Consider the following 15,709-nt stretch of genomic DNA (forward strand, 5'->3'; position numbering starts at 1 on the left):
ACTCAGTGGTCACTTTATTAGGAACACCTGAAGCCATCTGATGTTTGTCAGAGACGCTTTAATTTAACAGAGAAATTAAAGATTGGCTCTCAGTGTAATGCATTGAGTCGATCAATACAGTTACATCAGATTAACGCTTTCAAACCTGGATCGACGTTGGTTAATTTGTACTGCGCTCACACGCTATGTAACCCCTTTGAAACCTGATTGGTTTGATTTCGGTTTGAGAACCCAAAGGCAATGAGCCACTTGGCAAGAAATGTCCCACAAATTTCGAGAAATTACTTTAAAATCACGAGAAAACGTGACCAAGAAGCAAATTTAGTTACATCAACATGGACTTAATTCATCGTGAATATGTAGCTACATATCAGTCCAAAGAATATAATTGATCCAAGTAAGTGAGTACATTTACTCAATTATAATTTTGAGGTACTTGCAGTTTTTATTTCTGCTTCTTTTTTCTTATTATTTCACTACATCTCATAGGGAGAAGTACTTTTTACTGCATTACATATACAGACATAGAATATCGAAAAAATGTCGTGAGTGCTGTCATAGCATAGTACGTAATGGAAAGAAGTGCATAATGTATTGGCATAATATCTCTTAAAAGCAATGAAAGTCGAATAATGTCGAAAACATCACAGTATGGTAAAACAGAGTATACTGTCATGAAATGCACTCAAAAATATTTTTTGTACTACGTCAAAAAAAATCAATTCAATTCAATTCGTACACTGTAAAGCCCTTCTCAGAGGGCTTTACAGTGTACGACATCCCTCTGCCCTTAGACCCTCACATCACCCAAGGAAAAACTCCCGAAAAAGAACCCCAAACACGCCATAGTATGTCATCAAACTATTGTCAAAAACGTAAATAAATGGTATGTCAAGAAGTCATAGTATAGTGTCTTAAAAACATGGTTGAAACATCATAGTATGTCATAAAAATATCAAAGTGGTCATAGTATGATGACATAGTATTTAACATAGTATGTTAAATGATGACAAAACCTCATGGTATGTTGAAAAAAGTGGTCAAAAACATAAAGAAAATAACAACCCAAATCATAATCAGAATATTTTTATTGTCATTGTAGAGATTAATACAGGAAATATCTTTTCAGTCACACATACATACACAGTATCTTCATATACATGGTACTACAAACAGAGTATGGCGCAAGGATATGAAATGCTTCTGGAGAATGTGCTGTTTAGTGCAGTGTTCGGGGAGGTGACGGCTTTGGGATAGAAACTGTTCTTGAGTCTGTTTGTGTGCACTTTGATTGCTCTGTAACGCTGTCCTGAGCGGAGGAGGTCAAACAGGTGACGAGCAGCGTGAGATGTGTCTGTCAGGACACAGGATGTCTTCTGTAGGTAGCAAGAGGTGTCATAGTATTGGGAAAAATGTCAAAAAATGACATTTTCCCAAAAAAAGCTGAAAAGAGCTGAAAAATGCATTAAATAGCCTGCTGGGACACACCATAGCATAGACAGTTTTTTTAGAAAAGGGCATGTCCAGAAATTAATGAAAATGCAAGACTATATAATATCGAAAAATGTCAAAAAATGAAATGCCCCAAAATCAGCTGAAAACACCTCAAAACAGCATTAAATTACGTGCTGAGACATGCCATAGCATAGGCAGTTGCAAAAAGGGACAAAACCACCATAATTTGGCATATAAAAAAAAATGACCAAAAATTCAAGGCTATAGTATGGAAAAATGTCAAAATGTGATATGTCCCAAAAACAGCTAAAAAAACACCTCAAAACAGCATAAATTGCTTAGTTTAACACGTTATATAAAAGAAACTTGTTGAAAACGCTAAAAACACAATGAAATAGCATGTTACCAAAATGGCCGAAACGGCAAGGCTATAGTATGGAAAAATGCCAAAATATGACATGTCCCAAAAACAGCTGAAAACACCTCAAAACAGCATAAAATACCTTAGTTTAACACGTTATATAAAAGAAACTTGCAAAAAGCGCTAAAAATGCAATGAAATAGCTTCTTGCCAAAATGGCTGAAACAGCAAGGCTATAGTATGGAAAAATGTCAAAATATGACATGTCCCAAAAACAGCTAAAAACACCTCAAAACAGCGTAAAATAGCTTAGTTTGACACGCCATAGCAAAGAAACTAGCAAAAAACGCTAAAAACGCAATGAAATAGCATGTTGGAAAAATGGAAAAAAAAGCAAGGCTATAGTATGGAAAAATGTCAAAATATGACATGTCCCAAAAACAGCTGAAAAACACCTAGAAACAGCATGAAAATAGCTTAGTCTAACACGTTATATAAAAGAAACTTGCAAAAACCACTAAAAACGCAATGAAATAGCATGTTGCCAAAATGGCAGAAACAGCAAGGCTATAGTATGGAAAAATGTCAAAATATGACATGTCCTGAAAACAGCTGAAAACACCTCAAAACAGCGTAAAATAGCTTAGTTTAAACCGCTATAGCAAAGAAACTAGCAAAAGCTGCTAAAAACGCAATGAAATACCATGTTGCCAAAATGGCAGAAACAGCAAGGCTATAGTATGGAAAGATGCCAAAATATGACATGTCCCAAAACAGCTAAAAACACCTCAAAACAGCGTAAAAGAACTTAGTTTGACACGCCATAGCAAAGAAACTAGCAAAAACCGCTAAAAACGCATAATGAAATAGCATGTTGAAAAAATGGCAGAAACAGCAAGGCTATAGTATGGAAAGATGTCAAAATATGGCATGTCCCAAAAACAGCTGAAAACACCTCAAAACAGCGTAAAATAGCTTGCCGTGACACGCCATAGCAAAGAAACTTGCAAAAAACGCTAAAAACGCAATGAAATAGCATGTTGCCAAAATGGCAGAAACAGCAAGGCTATAGTATGGAAAAATGTCAAAATATGATATGTCCCAAAAACAGCTAAAAACACCTCAAAACAGCGTAAAATAGCTTAGTTTGACACGCTATAGCAAAGAAACTAGCAAAAACGCTAAAAAGCATAATGAAATAGCATGTTGCCAAAATGGCAGAAACAGCAAGGCTATAGTATGGAAAAATGTCAAAATATGACATGTCCCAAAAACATCTAAAAACACCTCAAAACAGCGTAAAATAGCTTAATTTAAACCGCTATAGCAAAGAAACTTGCAAAAGACGCTAAAAACGCAATGAAATAGCATGTTGAAAAAATGGCAGAAACGGCAAGGCTATAGTATGGAAAAATGTCAAAATATGACATGTCCCAAAACAGCTGAAAACACCTCAAAACAGCATAAAATAGCTTAGTTTGACACGCCATAGCAAAGAAACTAGCAAAAAACGCTAAAAACGCAATGAAATAGCATGTTGCCAAAATGGCCGAAACGGCAAGGCTATAGTATGGAAAACTGTCAAAATATGACATGTCCCAAAAACATCTAAAAACACCTCAAAACAGCGTAAAATAGCTTAATTTAAACCGCTATAGCAAAGAAACTTGCAAAAACCGCTAAAAATGCAATGAAATAGCATGTTGGAAAAATGGCTGAAAAAAAGCAAGGCTATAGTATGGAAAAATGTCAAAATATGATATGTCCCAAAAACAGCTAAAAACACCTCAAAACAGCGTAAAATAGCTTAGTTTAAAACGCTATAGTAAAGAAACTAGCAAAAAACGCTAAAAACGCAATGAAATAGCATGTTGCCAAAATGGCAGAAACAGCAAGGCTATAGTATGGAAAAATGTCAAAATATGACATGTCCCAAAAACATCTAAAAACACCTCAAAACAGCGTAAAATAGCTTAATTTAAACCGCTATAGCAAAGAAACTTGCAAAAGACGCTAAAAACGCAATGAAATAGCATGTTGAAAAAATGGCAGAAACGGCAAGGCTATAGTATGGAAAAATGTCAAAATATGACATGTCCCAAAAACAGCTGAAAACACCTCAAAACAGCGTAAAATAGCTTAGTTTGATACGCCATAGCAAAGAAACTAGCAAAAAAATGCTAAAAACGCAATGAAATAGCATGTTGCCAAAATGGCCGAAACAGCAAGGCTATAGTATGGAAAACTGTCAAAATATGACATGTCCCAAAAACATCTAAAAACACCTCAAAACAGCGTAAAATAGCTTAATTTAAACCGCTATAGCAAAGAAACTTGCAAAAACCGCTAAAAATGCAATGAAATAGCTTCTTGCCAAAATGGCTGAAACGGCAAGGCTATAGTATGGAAAACTGTCAAAATATGACATGTCCCAAAAACAGCTAAAAACACCTCAAAACAGCATAAAATAGCTTAGTTTAACACGTTATATAAAAGAAACTTGCAAAAACCGCTAAAAATGCAATGAAATAGCTTCTTGCCAAAATGGCTGAAACGGCAAGGCTATAGTATGGAAAACTGTCAAAATATGACATGTCCCAAAAACAGCTAAAAACACCTCAAAACAGCGTAAAATAGCTTGCCGTGACACGCCATAGCAAAGAAACTTGCAAAAAACGCTAAAAACGCAATGAAATAGCATGTTGGAAAAATGGGAAAAAAAGCAAGGCTATAGTATGGAAAAATGTCAAAATATGACATGTCCCAAAAACAGTTGAAAACACCTCAAAACAGCGTAAAATAGCTTAGTTTAACATGTTATATAAAAGAAACTTGCAAAAACCGCTAAAAACGCGATGAAATAGCTTCTTGCCAAAATGGCTGAAACGGCAAGGCTATAGTATGGAAAAATGTCAAAATATGACATGTCCCAAAAACAGCTAAAAACACCTCAAAACAGCATAAAATAGCTTGCTGTGACACGCCATAGCAAAGAAACTTGCAAAAAACGCAAAAAACGCAATGAAATAGCTTCTTGCCAAAATGGCAGAAACGGCAAGGCTATAGTATGGAAAACTGTCAAAATATGACATGTCCTGAAAACAGCTAAAAACACCTCAAAACAGCGTAAAATAGCTTAGTTTAAACCGCTATAGCAAAGAAACTAGCAAAAGCCGCTAAAAACGCAATGAAATAGCATGTTTCAAAATGGCCGAAACGGCAAGGCTATAGTATGGAAAAATGTCAAAATATGACATGTCCCAAAAACAGCTGAAAACACCTCAAAACAGCGTAAAATAGCTTAGTTTAAAACGCTATAGTAAAGAAACTTGCAAAAAAAGCTAAAAACGCAATGAAATAGCATGTTTCAAAATGGCCGAAACGGCAAGGCTATAGTATGGAAAAATGTCAAAATATGACGTCCCAAAAACAGCTGAAAACACCTCAAAACAGCGTAAAATAGCTTAGTTTAAAACGCTATAGTAAAGAAACTTGCAAAAAAAGCTAAAAACGCAATGAAATAGCATATTGAAAAAATGGCAGAAACGGCAAGGCTATAGTATGGAAAAATGTCAAAATATGACATGACCCAAAACCAGCTAAAAACACCTCAAAACAGCATAAAATAGCTTGCTGTGACACGCCATAGCAAAGAAACTTGCAAAAAACGCTAAAAACGCAATGAAATTGCATGTTGCCAAAGTGGCTGAAACAGCAAGGCTATAGGTATGGAAAAATGTCAAAATATGACATGTCCCAAAAACAGCTAAAAACACCTCAAAACAGCATAAAATAGCTTGCTGTGACACGCCACAGCAAAGAAACTTGCAAAAAACGCTAAAAACGCAATGAAATAGCATGTTGCCAAAGTGGCAGAAACAGCAAGGCTATAGTATGGAAAAATGTCAAAATATGACATGTCCCAAAAACATCTAAAAACACCTCAAAACAGCGTAAAATAGCTTAGTTTAAAACGCTATAGTAAAGAAACTTGCAAAAACCGCTAAAAACGCAATGAAATAGCATGTTGAAAAAATGGCTGAAACAGCAAGGCTATAGTATGGAAAACTGTCAAAATATGACATGTCCTGAAAACGGCTAAAAACACCTCAAAACAGCGTAAAATAGCTTAGTTTGACACGCCATAGCAAAGAAACTAGCAAAAAACGCTAAAAACGCAATGAAATAGCATGTTGCCAAAATGGCCGAAACAGCAAGGCTATAGTATGGAAAAATGTCAAAATATGACATGTCCCAAAAACATCTAAAAACACGTCAAAACAGCGTAAAATAGCTTAATTTAAACCGCTATAGCAAAGAAACTTGCAAAAAACGCTAAAAACGCAATGAAATAGCATGTTGAAAAAATGGCAGAAACGGCAAGGCTATAGTATGGAAAAATGTCAAAATATGACATGACCCAAAAACAGTTAAAAACACCTCAAAACAGCATAAAATAGCTTGCTGTGACACGCCATAGCAAAGAAACTTGCAAAAAACGCTAAAAACGCAATGAAATAGCATGTTGAAAAAATGGCAGAAACAGCAAGGCTATAGTATGGAAAAATGTCAAAATATGGCATGTCCCAAAAACAGCTGAAAACACCTCAAAACAGCGTAAAATAGCTTAGTTTGACACGCCATAGCAAAGAAACTTGCAAAAAACGCTAAAAACGCAATGAAATAGCATGTTGGAAAAATGGGAAAAAAAGCAAGGCTATAGTATGGAAAAATGTCAAAATATGACATGTCCTGAAAACAGCTAAAAACACCTCAAAACAGCGTAAAATAGCTTAGTTTGACACGCCATAGCAAAGAAACTTGCAAAACCGCTAAAAACGCAATGAAATAGCATGTTGCCAAAATGGCAGAAACAGCAAGGCTATAGTATGGAAAAATGTCAAAATATGACATGACCCAAAAACAGCTAAAAACACCTCAAAACAGCGTAAAATAGCTTAATTTAAAACGCTATAGCAAAGAAACTTGCAAAAACCGCTAAAAACGCAATGAAATAGCATGTTGAAAAAATGGCAGAAACGGCAAGGCTATAGTATGGAAAAATGTCAAAATATGACATGACCCAAAAACAGTTAAAAACACCTCAAAACAGCATAAAATAGCTTGCTGATACACGCCATAGCAAAGAAATTTGCAAAAAACGCTAAAAACGCAATGAAATAGCATGTTGCCAAAGTGGCAGAAACAGCAAGGCTATAGTATGGAAAAATGTCAAAATATGACATGTCCCAAAAACATCTAAAAACACCTCAAAACAGCGTAAAATAGCTTAGTTTAAAACGCTATAGTAAAGAAACTTGCAAAAACCGCTAAAAACGCAATGAAATAGCATGTTGAAAAAATGGCTGAAACAGCAAGGCTATAGTATGGAAAACTGTCAAAATATGACATGTCCTGAAAACGGCTAAAAACACCTCAAAACAGCGTAAAATAGCTTAGTTTGACACGCCATAGCAAAGAAACTAGCAAAAAACGCTAAAAACGCAATGAAATAGCATGTTGCCAAAATGGCTGAAACGGCAAGGCTATAGTATGGAAAAATGTCAAAATATGACATGTCCCAAAAACATCTAAAAACACGTCAAAACAGCGTAAAATAGCTTAATTTAAACCGCTATAGCAAAGAAACTTGCAAAAACCGCTAAAAACGCAATGAAATAGCATGTTGAAAAAATGGCAGAAACGGCAAGGCTATAGTATGGAAAAATGTCAAAATATGACATGACCCAAAAACAGTTAAAAACACCTCAAAACAGCATAAAATAGCTTGCTGTGACACGCCATAGCAAAGAAACTTGCAAAAAACGCTAAAAACGCAATGAAATAGCATGTTGCCAAAGTGGCTGAAACAGCAAGGCTATAGTATGGAAAAATGTCAAAATATGACATGTCCCAAAAACAGCTGAAAAACACCTCAAAACAGCATAAAATAGCTTAGTTTAACACGTTATATAAAAGAAACTTGCAAAAACCGCTAAAAACGCAATGAAATAGCTTCTTGCCAAAATGGCTGAAACGGCAAGGCTATAGTATGGAAAAATGTCAAAATATGACATGTCCCAAAAACAGCTAAAAACACCTCAAAACAGCGTAAAATAGCTTAGTTTGACACGCCATAGCAAAGAAACTTGCAAAAAACGCTAAAAATGCAATGAAATAGCATGTTGGAAAAATGGAAAAAAAAGCAAGGCTATAGTATGGAAAAATGTCAAAATATGACATGTCCCAAAAACAGCTGAAAAACACCTCAAAACAGCATAAAATAGCTTAGTTTAACACGTTATATAAAAGAAACTTGCAAAAACCGCTAAAAACGCAATGAAATAGCTTCTTGCCAAAATGGCTGAAACAGTAAGGCTATAGTATGGAAAAATGTCAAAATATGACATGTCCCAAAAACGGCTAAAAACACCTCAAAACAGCGTAAAATAGCTTAGTTTGACACGCCATAGCAAAGAAACTAGCAAAAAACGCTAAAAACGCAATGAAATAGCATGTTGCCAAAATGGCTGAAACGGCAAGGCTATAGTATGGAAAAATGTCAAAATATGACATGTCCCAAAAACAGCTAAAAACACCTCTAAACAGCGTAAAATAACTTAGTTTGACACGCCATAGCAAAGAAACTTGCAAAAAACGCTAAAAACGCAATGAAATAGCATGTTGAAAAAATGGCAGAAACGGCAAGGCTATAGTATGGAAAAATGTCAAAATATGGCATGTCCCAAAAACAGCTGAAAACACCTCAAAACAGCGTAAAATAGCTTAGTTTGACACGCCATAGCAAAGAAACTAGCAAAAAACGCTAAAAACGCAATGAAATAGCATGTTGGAAAAATGGGAAAAAAAGCAAGGCTATAGTATGGAAAAATGTCAAAATATGACATGTCCCAAAAACAGCTAAAAACACCTCAAAACAGCGTAAAATAGCTTAGTTTAAAACGCTATAGTAAAGAAACTTGCAAAAACCGCTAAAAACGCAATGAAATAGCATGTTGAAAAAATGGCAGAAACGGCAAGGCTATAGTATGGAAAAATGTCAAAATATGACATGACCCAAAAACAGTTAAAAACACCTCAAAACAGCATAAAATAGCTTGCTGTGACACGCCATAGCAAAGAAACTTGCAAAAAACGCTAAAAACGCAATGAAATAGCATGTTGCCAAAGTGGCAGAAACAGCAAGGCTATAGTATGGAAAAATGTCAAAATATGACATGTCCCAAAAACATCTAAAAACACCTCAAAACAGCGTAAAATAGCTTAGTTTAACACGTTATGTAAAAGAAACTTGCAAAAACCGCTAAAAACGCAATGAAATAGCATGTTGAAAAAATGGCTGAAACAGCAAGGCTATAGTATGGAAAAATGTCAAAATATGACATGTCCCAAAAACAGCTGAAAAACACCTCAAAACAGCATAAAATAGCTTAGTTTAACACGTTATGTAAAAGAAACTTGCAAAAACCGCTAAAAACGCAATGAAATAGCTTCTTGCCAAAATGGCTGAAACGGTAAGGCTATAGTATGGAAAACTGTCAAAATATGACATGTCCTGAAAACGGCTAAAAACACCTCAAAACAGCGTAAAATAGCTTAGTTTGACACGCCATAGCAAAGAAACTAGCAAAAAACGCTAAAAACGCAATGAAATAGCATGTTGGAAAAATGGGAAAAAAAGCAAGGCTATAGTATGGAAAAATGTCAAAATATGACATGTCCTGAAAACAGCTAAAACACCTCAAAACAGCGTAAAATAGCTTAGTTTGACACGCCATAGCAAAGAAACTTGCAAAACCGCTAAAAACGCAATGAAATAGCATGTTGCCAAAATGGCAGAAACAGCAAGGCTATAGTATGGAAAAATGTCAAAATATGACATGTCCCAAAAACAGCTAAAAACACCTCAAAACAGCGTAAAATAGCTTAGTTTAAAACGCTATAGTAAAGAAACTTGCAAAAACCGCTAAAAACGCAATGAAATAGCATGTTGAAAAAATGGCAGAAACGGCAAGGCTATAGTATGGAAAAATGTCAAAATATGACATGACCCAAAAACAGTTAAAAACACCTCAAAACAGCATAAAATAGCTTGCTGTGACACGCCATAGCAAAGAAACTTGCAAAAAACGCTAAAAACGCAATGAAATAGCATGTTGCCAAAGTGGCAGAAACAGCAAGGCTATAGTATGGAAAACTGTCAAAATATGACATGTCCCAAAAACAGCTAAAAACACCTCAAAACAGCGTAAAATAGCTTAGTTTAAAACGCTATAGTAAAGAAACTTGCAAAAACCGCTAAAAACGCAATGAAATAGCATGTTGAAAAAATGGCTGAAACAGCAAGGCTATAGTATGGAAAACTGTCAAAATATGACATGTCCTGAAAACGGCTAAAAACACCTCAAAACAGCGTAAAATAGCTTAGTTTGACACGCCATAGCAAAGAAACTAGCAAAAAACGCTAAAAACGCAATGAAATAGCATGTTGGAAAAATGGGAAAAAAAGCAAGGCTATAGTATGGAAAAATGTCAAAATATGACATGTCCTGAAAACAGCTAAAAACACCTCAAAACAGCGTAAAATAGCTTAGTTTGACACGCCATAGCAAAGAAACTTGCAAAAAACGCTAAAAACGCAATGAAATAGCATGTTGCCAAAATGGCTGAAACAGCAAGGCTATAGTATGGAAAAATGTCAAAATATGACATGTCCCAAAAACAGCTAAAAACACCTCAAAACAGCGTAAAAGAACTTAGTTTGACACGCCATAGCAAAGAAACTTGCAAAAAACGCTAAAAACGCAATGAAATAGCATGTTGCCAAAATGGCAGAAACAGCAAGGCTATAGTATGGAAAAATGTCAAAATATGACATGTCCCAAAAACAGCTAAAAACACCTCAAAACAGCGTAAAATAGCTTAGTTTAACACGTTATATAAAAGAAACTTGCAAAAACCGCTAAAAACGCAATGAAATAGCATGTTGCCAAAATGGCTGAAACGGCAAGGCTATAGTATGGAAAAATGTCAAAATATGACATGTCCCAAAAACAGCTAAAAACACCTCAAAACAGCATAAAATAGCTTGCCGTGACACGCCATAGCAAAGAAACTTGCAAAAACCGCTAAAAACGCAATGAAATAGCATGTTGCCAAAATGGCAGAAACGGCAAGGCTATAGTATGGAAAAATGTCAAAATATGACATGTCCCAAAAACATCTAAAAACACGTCAAAACAGCGTAAAATAGCTTAATTTAAACCGCTATAGCAAAGAAACTTGCAAAAACCGCTAAAAACGCAATGAAATAGCATGTTGAAAAAATGGCAGAAACGGCAAGGCTATAGTATGGAAAAATGTCAAAATATGACATGACCCAAAAACAGTTAAAAACACCTCAAAACAGCATAAAATAGCTTGCTGTGACACGCCATAGCAAAGAAACTTGCAAAAACCGCTAAAAACGCAATGAAATAGCATGTTGCCAAAATGGCCGAAACAGCAAGGCTATAGTATGGAAAAATGTCAAAATATGACATGTCCCAAAAACAGCTGAAAACACCTCAAAACAGCATAAAATACCTTAGTTTAACACGTAATATAAAAGAAACTTGCAAAAAGCGCTAAAAATGCAATGAAATAGCATGTTGCCAAAATGGCTGAAACAGCAAGGCTATAGTATGGAAAGATGTCAAAATATGACATGTCCCAAAACAGCTAAAAACACCTCAAAACAGCGTAAAAGAACTTAGTTTGACACGCCATAGCAAAGAAACTTGCAAAAAACGCTAAAAATGCAATGAAATAGCATGTTGACAAAATGGCCGAAACAGCAAGGCTATAGTATGGAAAAATGTCAAAATATGACATGTCCCAAAAACAGCTGAAAAACACCTCAAAACAGCATAAAATAGCTTGCCGTGACACGCCATAGCAAAGAAACTTGCAAAAAACGCTAAAAATGCAATGAAATAGCATGTTGACAAAATGGCCGAAACAGCAAGGCTATAGTATGGAAAGATGCCAAAATATGACATGTCCCAAAAACAGCTAAAAACACCTCAAAACAGCGTAAAATAGCTTAGTTTAACACGTTATATAAAAGAAACTAGCAAAAACCGCTAAAAACGCAATGAAACAGCATGTTGAAAAAATGGCAGAAAGCAACAAGGCTATAGTATGGAAAAATGTCAAAATATGACATGTCCCAAAAACAGCTAAAAACACCTCAAAACAGCGTAAAATAGCTTAGTTTGACACGCCATAGCAAAGAAACTAGCAAAAAACCGCTAAAAACGCAATGAAATAGCATGTTGAAAAAATGGCAGAAACGGCAAGGCTATAGTATGGAAAAATGTCAAAATACGACATGACCCAAAAACAGCTAAAAACACCTCAAAACAGCGTAAAATAGCTTAGTTTGACACGCCATAGCAAAGAAACTAGCAAAAAAACGCTAAAAACGCAATGAAATAGCATGTTGCCAAAATGGCAGAAACAGCAAGGCCATAGTATGGAAAGATGCCAAAATATGACATGTCCCAAAAACAGCTAAAAACACCTCAAAACAGCGTAAAATGGCTTAGTTTAACACGTTATATAAAAGAAACTTGCAAAACCGCTAAAAACGCAATGAAATAGCATGTTGCCAAAATGGCAGAAACAGCAAGGCTATAGTATGGAAAAATGTCAAAATATGACATGTCCAAAAAACAGCTGAAAAACACCTCAAAACAGCATAAAATAGCTTAGTTTAACACGTTATAGCAAAGAAACTTGCAAAAACGCTAAAAACGCAATGAAATAGCATGTTGCCAAAATGGCTGAAACGGTAAGGCTATAGTATGGAAAGATGCCAAAATATGACATGTCCCAAAAACAGCTAAAAACACCTCAAAACAGCGTAAAATAACTTAGTTTGACACGCCATAGCAAAGAAACTTGCAAAAAACGCTAAAAACGCAATGAAATAGCATGTTGCCAAAATGGCCGAAACGGCAAGGCTATAGTATGGAAAAATGTCAAAATATGACATGTCCCAAAAACAGCTAAAAACACCTCAAAACAGCGTAAAATAGCTTAGTTTAACACGTTATATAAAAGAAACTAGCAAAAACCGCTAAAAACGCAATGAAATAGCATGTTGAAAAAATGGAAGAAACAGCAAGGCTATAGTATGGAAAAATGTCAAAATATGATATGTCCCAAAAACAGCTAAAAACACCTCAAAACAGCGTAAAATAGCTTAGTTTAACACGTTATATAAAAGAAACTTGCAAAAACCGCTAAAAACGCAATGAAATAGCTTCTTGCCAAAATGGCTGAAACGGTAAGGCTATAGTATGGAAAACTGTCAAAATATGACATGTCCTGAAAACGGCTAAAAACACCTCAAAACAGCGTAAAATAGCTTAGTTTGACACGCCATAGCAAAGAAACTTGCAAAAAAACGCTAAAAATGCAATGAAATAGCATGTTGCCAAAATGGCAGAAACGGCAAGGCTATAGTATGGAAAAATGTCAAAATATGACATGTCCCAAAAACAGCTAAAAACACCTCAAAACAGCATAAAATAGCTTACTTTTACACGCGATAGCAAAGAAACTTGCAAAAAAACGCTAAAAATGCAATGAAATAGCATGTTGCCAAAATGGCTGAAACGGTAAGGCTATAGTATGGAAAGATGCCAAAATATGACATGTCCCAAAAACAGCTAAAAACACCTCAAAACAGCGTAAAATAGCTTAGTTTAACACGTTATATAAAAGAAACTAGCAAAAACGCTAAAACGCAATGAAACAGCATGTTGAAAAAATGGCAGAAACGGCAAGGCTATAGTATGGAAAAATGTCAAAATATGACATGACCCAAAAACAGCTAAAAACACCTCAAAACAGCGTAAAAAAGCTTAGTTTGACACGCCATGGCAAAGAAACTAGCAAAAAACGCTAAAAACGCAATGAAATAGCATGTTGCCAAAATGGCCGAAACAGCAAGGCTATAGTATGGAAAAATGTCAAAATATGACATGTCCCAAAAACAGCTAAAAACACCTCAAAACAGCATAAAATAGCTTGCCGTGACACGCCATAGCAAAGAAACTTGCAAAAAACGCTAAAAACACAATGAAATAGCATGTTGCCAAAATGGCCGAAACAGCAAGGCTATAGTATGGAAAAATGTCAAAATATGACATGTCCCAAAAACATCTAAAAACACCTCAAAACAGCGTAAAATAGCTTAGTTTAAAACGCTATAGTAAAGAAACTTGCAAAAACCGCTAAAAACGCAATGAAATAGCATGTTGAAAAAATGGCAGAAACGGCAAGGCTATAGTATGGAAAAATGTCAAAATATGACATGTCCCAAAAACAGCTAAAAACACCTCAAAACAGCATAAAATAGCTTGCCGTGACACGCCATAGCAAAGAAACTTGCAAAAACCGCTAAAAACGCAATGAAACAGCATGTTGAAAAAATGGCAGAAACAGCAAGGCTATAGTATGGAAAAATGTCAAAATATGACATGTCCCAAAAACAGCTAAAAACACCTCAAAACAGCGTAAAATAGCTTAGTTTAAAACGCTATAGTAAAGAAACTTGCAAAAACCGCTAAAAACGCAATGAAATAGCATGTTGAAAAAATGGCAGAAACGGCAAGGCTATAGTATGGAAAAATGTCAAAATATGACATGTCCCAAAAACAGCTGAAAACACCTCAAAACAGCGTAAAATAGCTTAGTTTGATACGCCATAGCAAAGAAACTAGCAAAAAAATGCTAAAAACGCAATGAAATAGCATGTTGCCAAAATGGCCGAAACAGCAAGGCTATAGTATGGAAAACTGTCAAAATATGACATGACCCAAAAACAGCTAAAAACACCTCAAAACAGCATAAAATAGCTTAGTTTGACACGCCATAGCAAAGAAACTAGCAAAAACCGCTAAAAACGCAATGAAACAGCATGTTGAAAAAATGGAAGAAACAGCAAGGCTATAGTATGGAAAGATGCCAAAACATGACATGTCCCAAAAACAGCTGAAAACACCTCAAAACAGCGTAAAATAGCTTAGTTTAAAACGCTATAGTAAAGAAACTTGCAAAAACCGCTAAAAACGCAATGAAATAGCATGTTGCCAAAATGGCAGAAACAGCAAGGCTATAGTATGGAAAGATGCCAAAATATGACATGTCCCAAAAACAGCTAAAAACACCTCAAAACAGCGTAAAATAGCTTAGTTTGACACGCCATAGCAAAGAAACTAGCAAAAAAACGCTAAAAACGCAATGAAATAGCATGTTGCCAAAATGGCAGAAACAGCAAGGCTATAGTATGGAAAGATGCCAAAATATGACATGTCCCAAAAACAGCTAAAAACACCTCAAAACAGCGTAAAATGGCTTAGTTTAACACGTTATATAAAAGAAACTTGCAAAACCGCTAAAAACGCAATGAAATAGCATGTTGCCAAAATGGCAGAAACAGCAAGGCTATAGTATGGAAAAATGTCAAAATATGACATGTCCCAAAAACAGCTAAAAACACCTCAAAACAGCGTAAAATAGCTTAGTTTAACATGTTATATAAAAGAAACTTGCAAAAACCGCTAAAAACGCAATGAAATAGCATGTTGAAAAAAATGGCAGAAACGGCAAGGCTATAGTATGGAAAAATGTCAAAATATGACATGTCCCAAAAACAGCTAAAAACACCTCAAAACAGCGTAAAATAGCTTAGTTTAACATGTTATATAAAAGAAACTTGCAAAAACCGCTAAAAATGCAATGAAATAGCATGTTGCCAAAATGGCAGAAACAGCAAGGCTATAGTATGGAAAAATGTCAAAATATGACATGTCCCAAAAA

The 15,709-nt window shown here is 35.3% G+C and overlaps 1 protein-coding gene across 1 annotated transcript in view; it reads left to right on the top strand.

Moving 5' to 3' along the window:
* LOC121956873 (zinc finger protein 646) overlaps positions 1–15,709 on the top strand; it is a 60,118-nt gene that overhangs the window by 18,043 nt on the left and 26,366 nt on the right. The gene's annotated exons all lie outside the window — the stretch shown is intronic.

Source organism: Plectropomus leopardus, chromosome 18, assembly GCF_026936395.1.
Source record: "Plectropomus leopardus strain MGB_pleo_1.0 chromosome 18, ASM2693639v1, whole genome shotgun sequence".
Lineage (NCBI taxonomy): Eukaryota > Metazoa > Chordata > Actinopteri > Perciformes > Serranidae > Plectropomus > Plectropomus leopardus.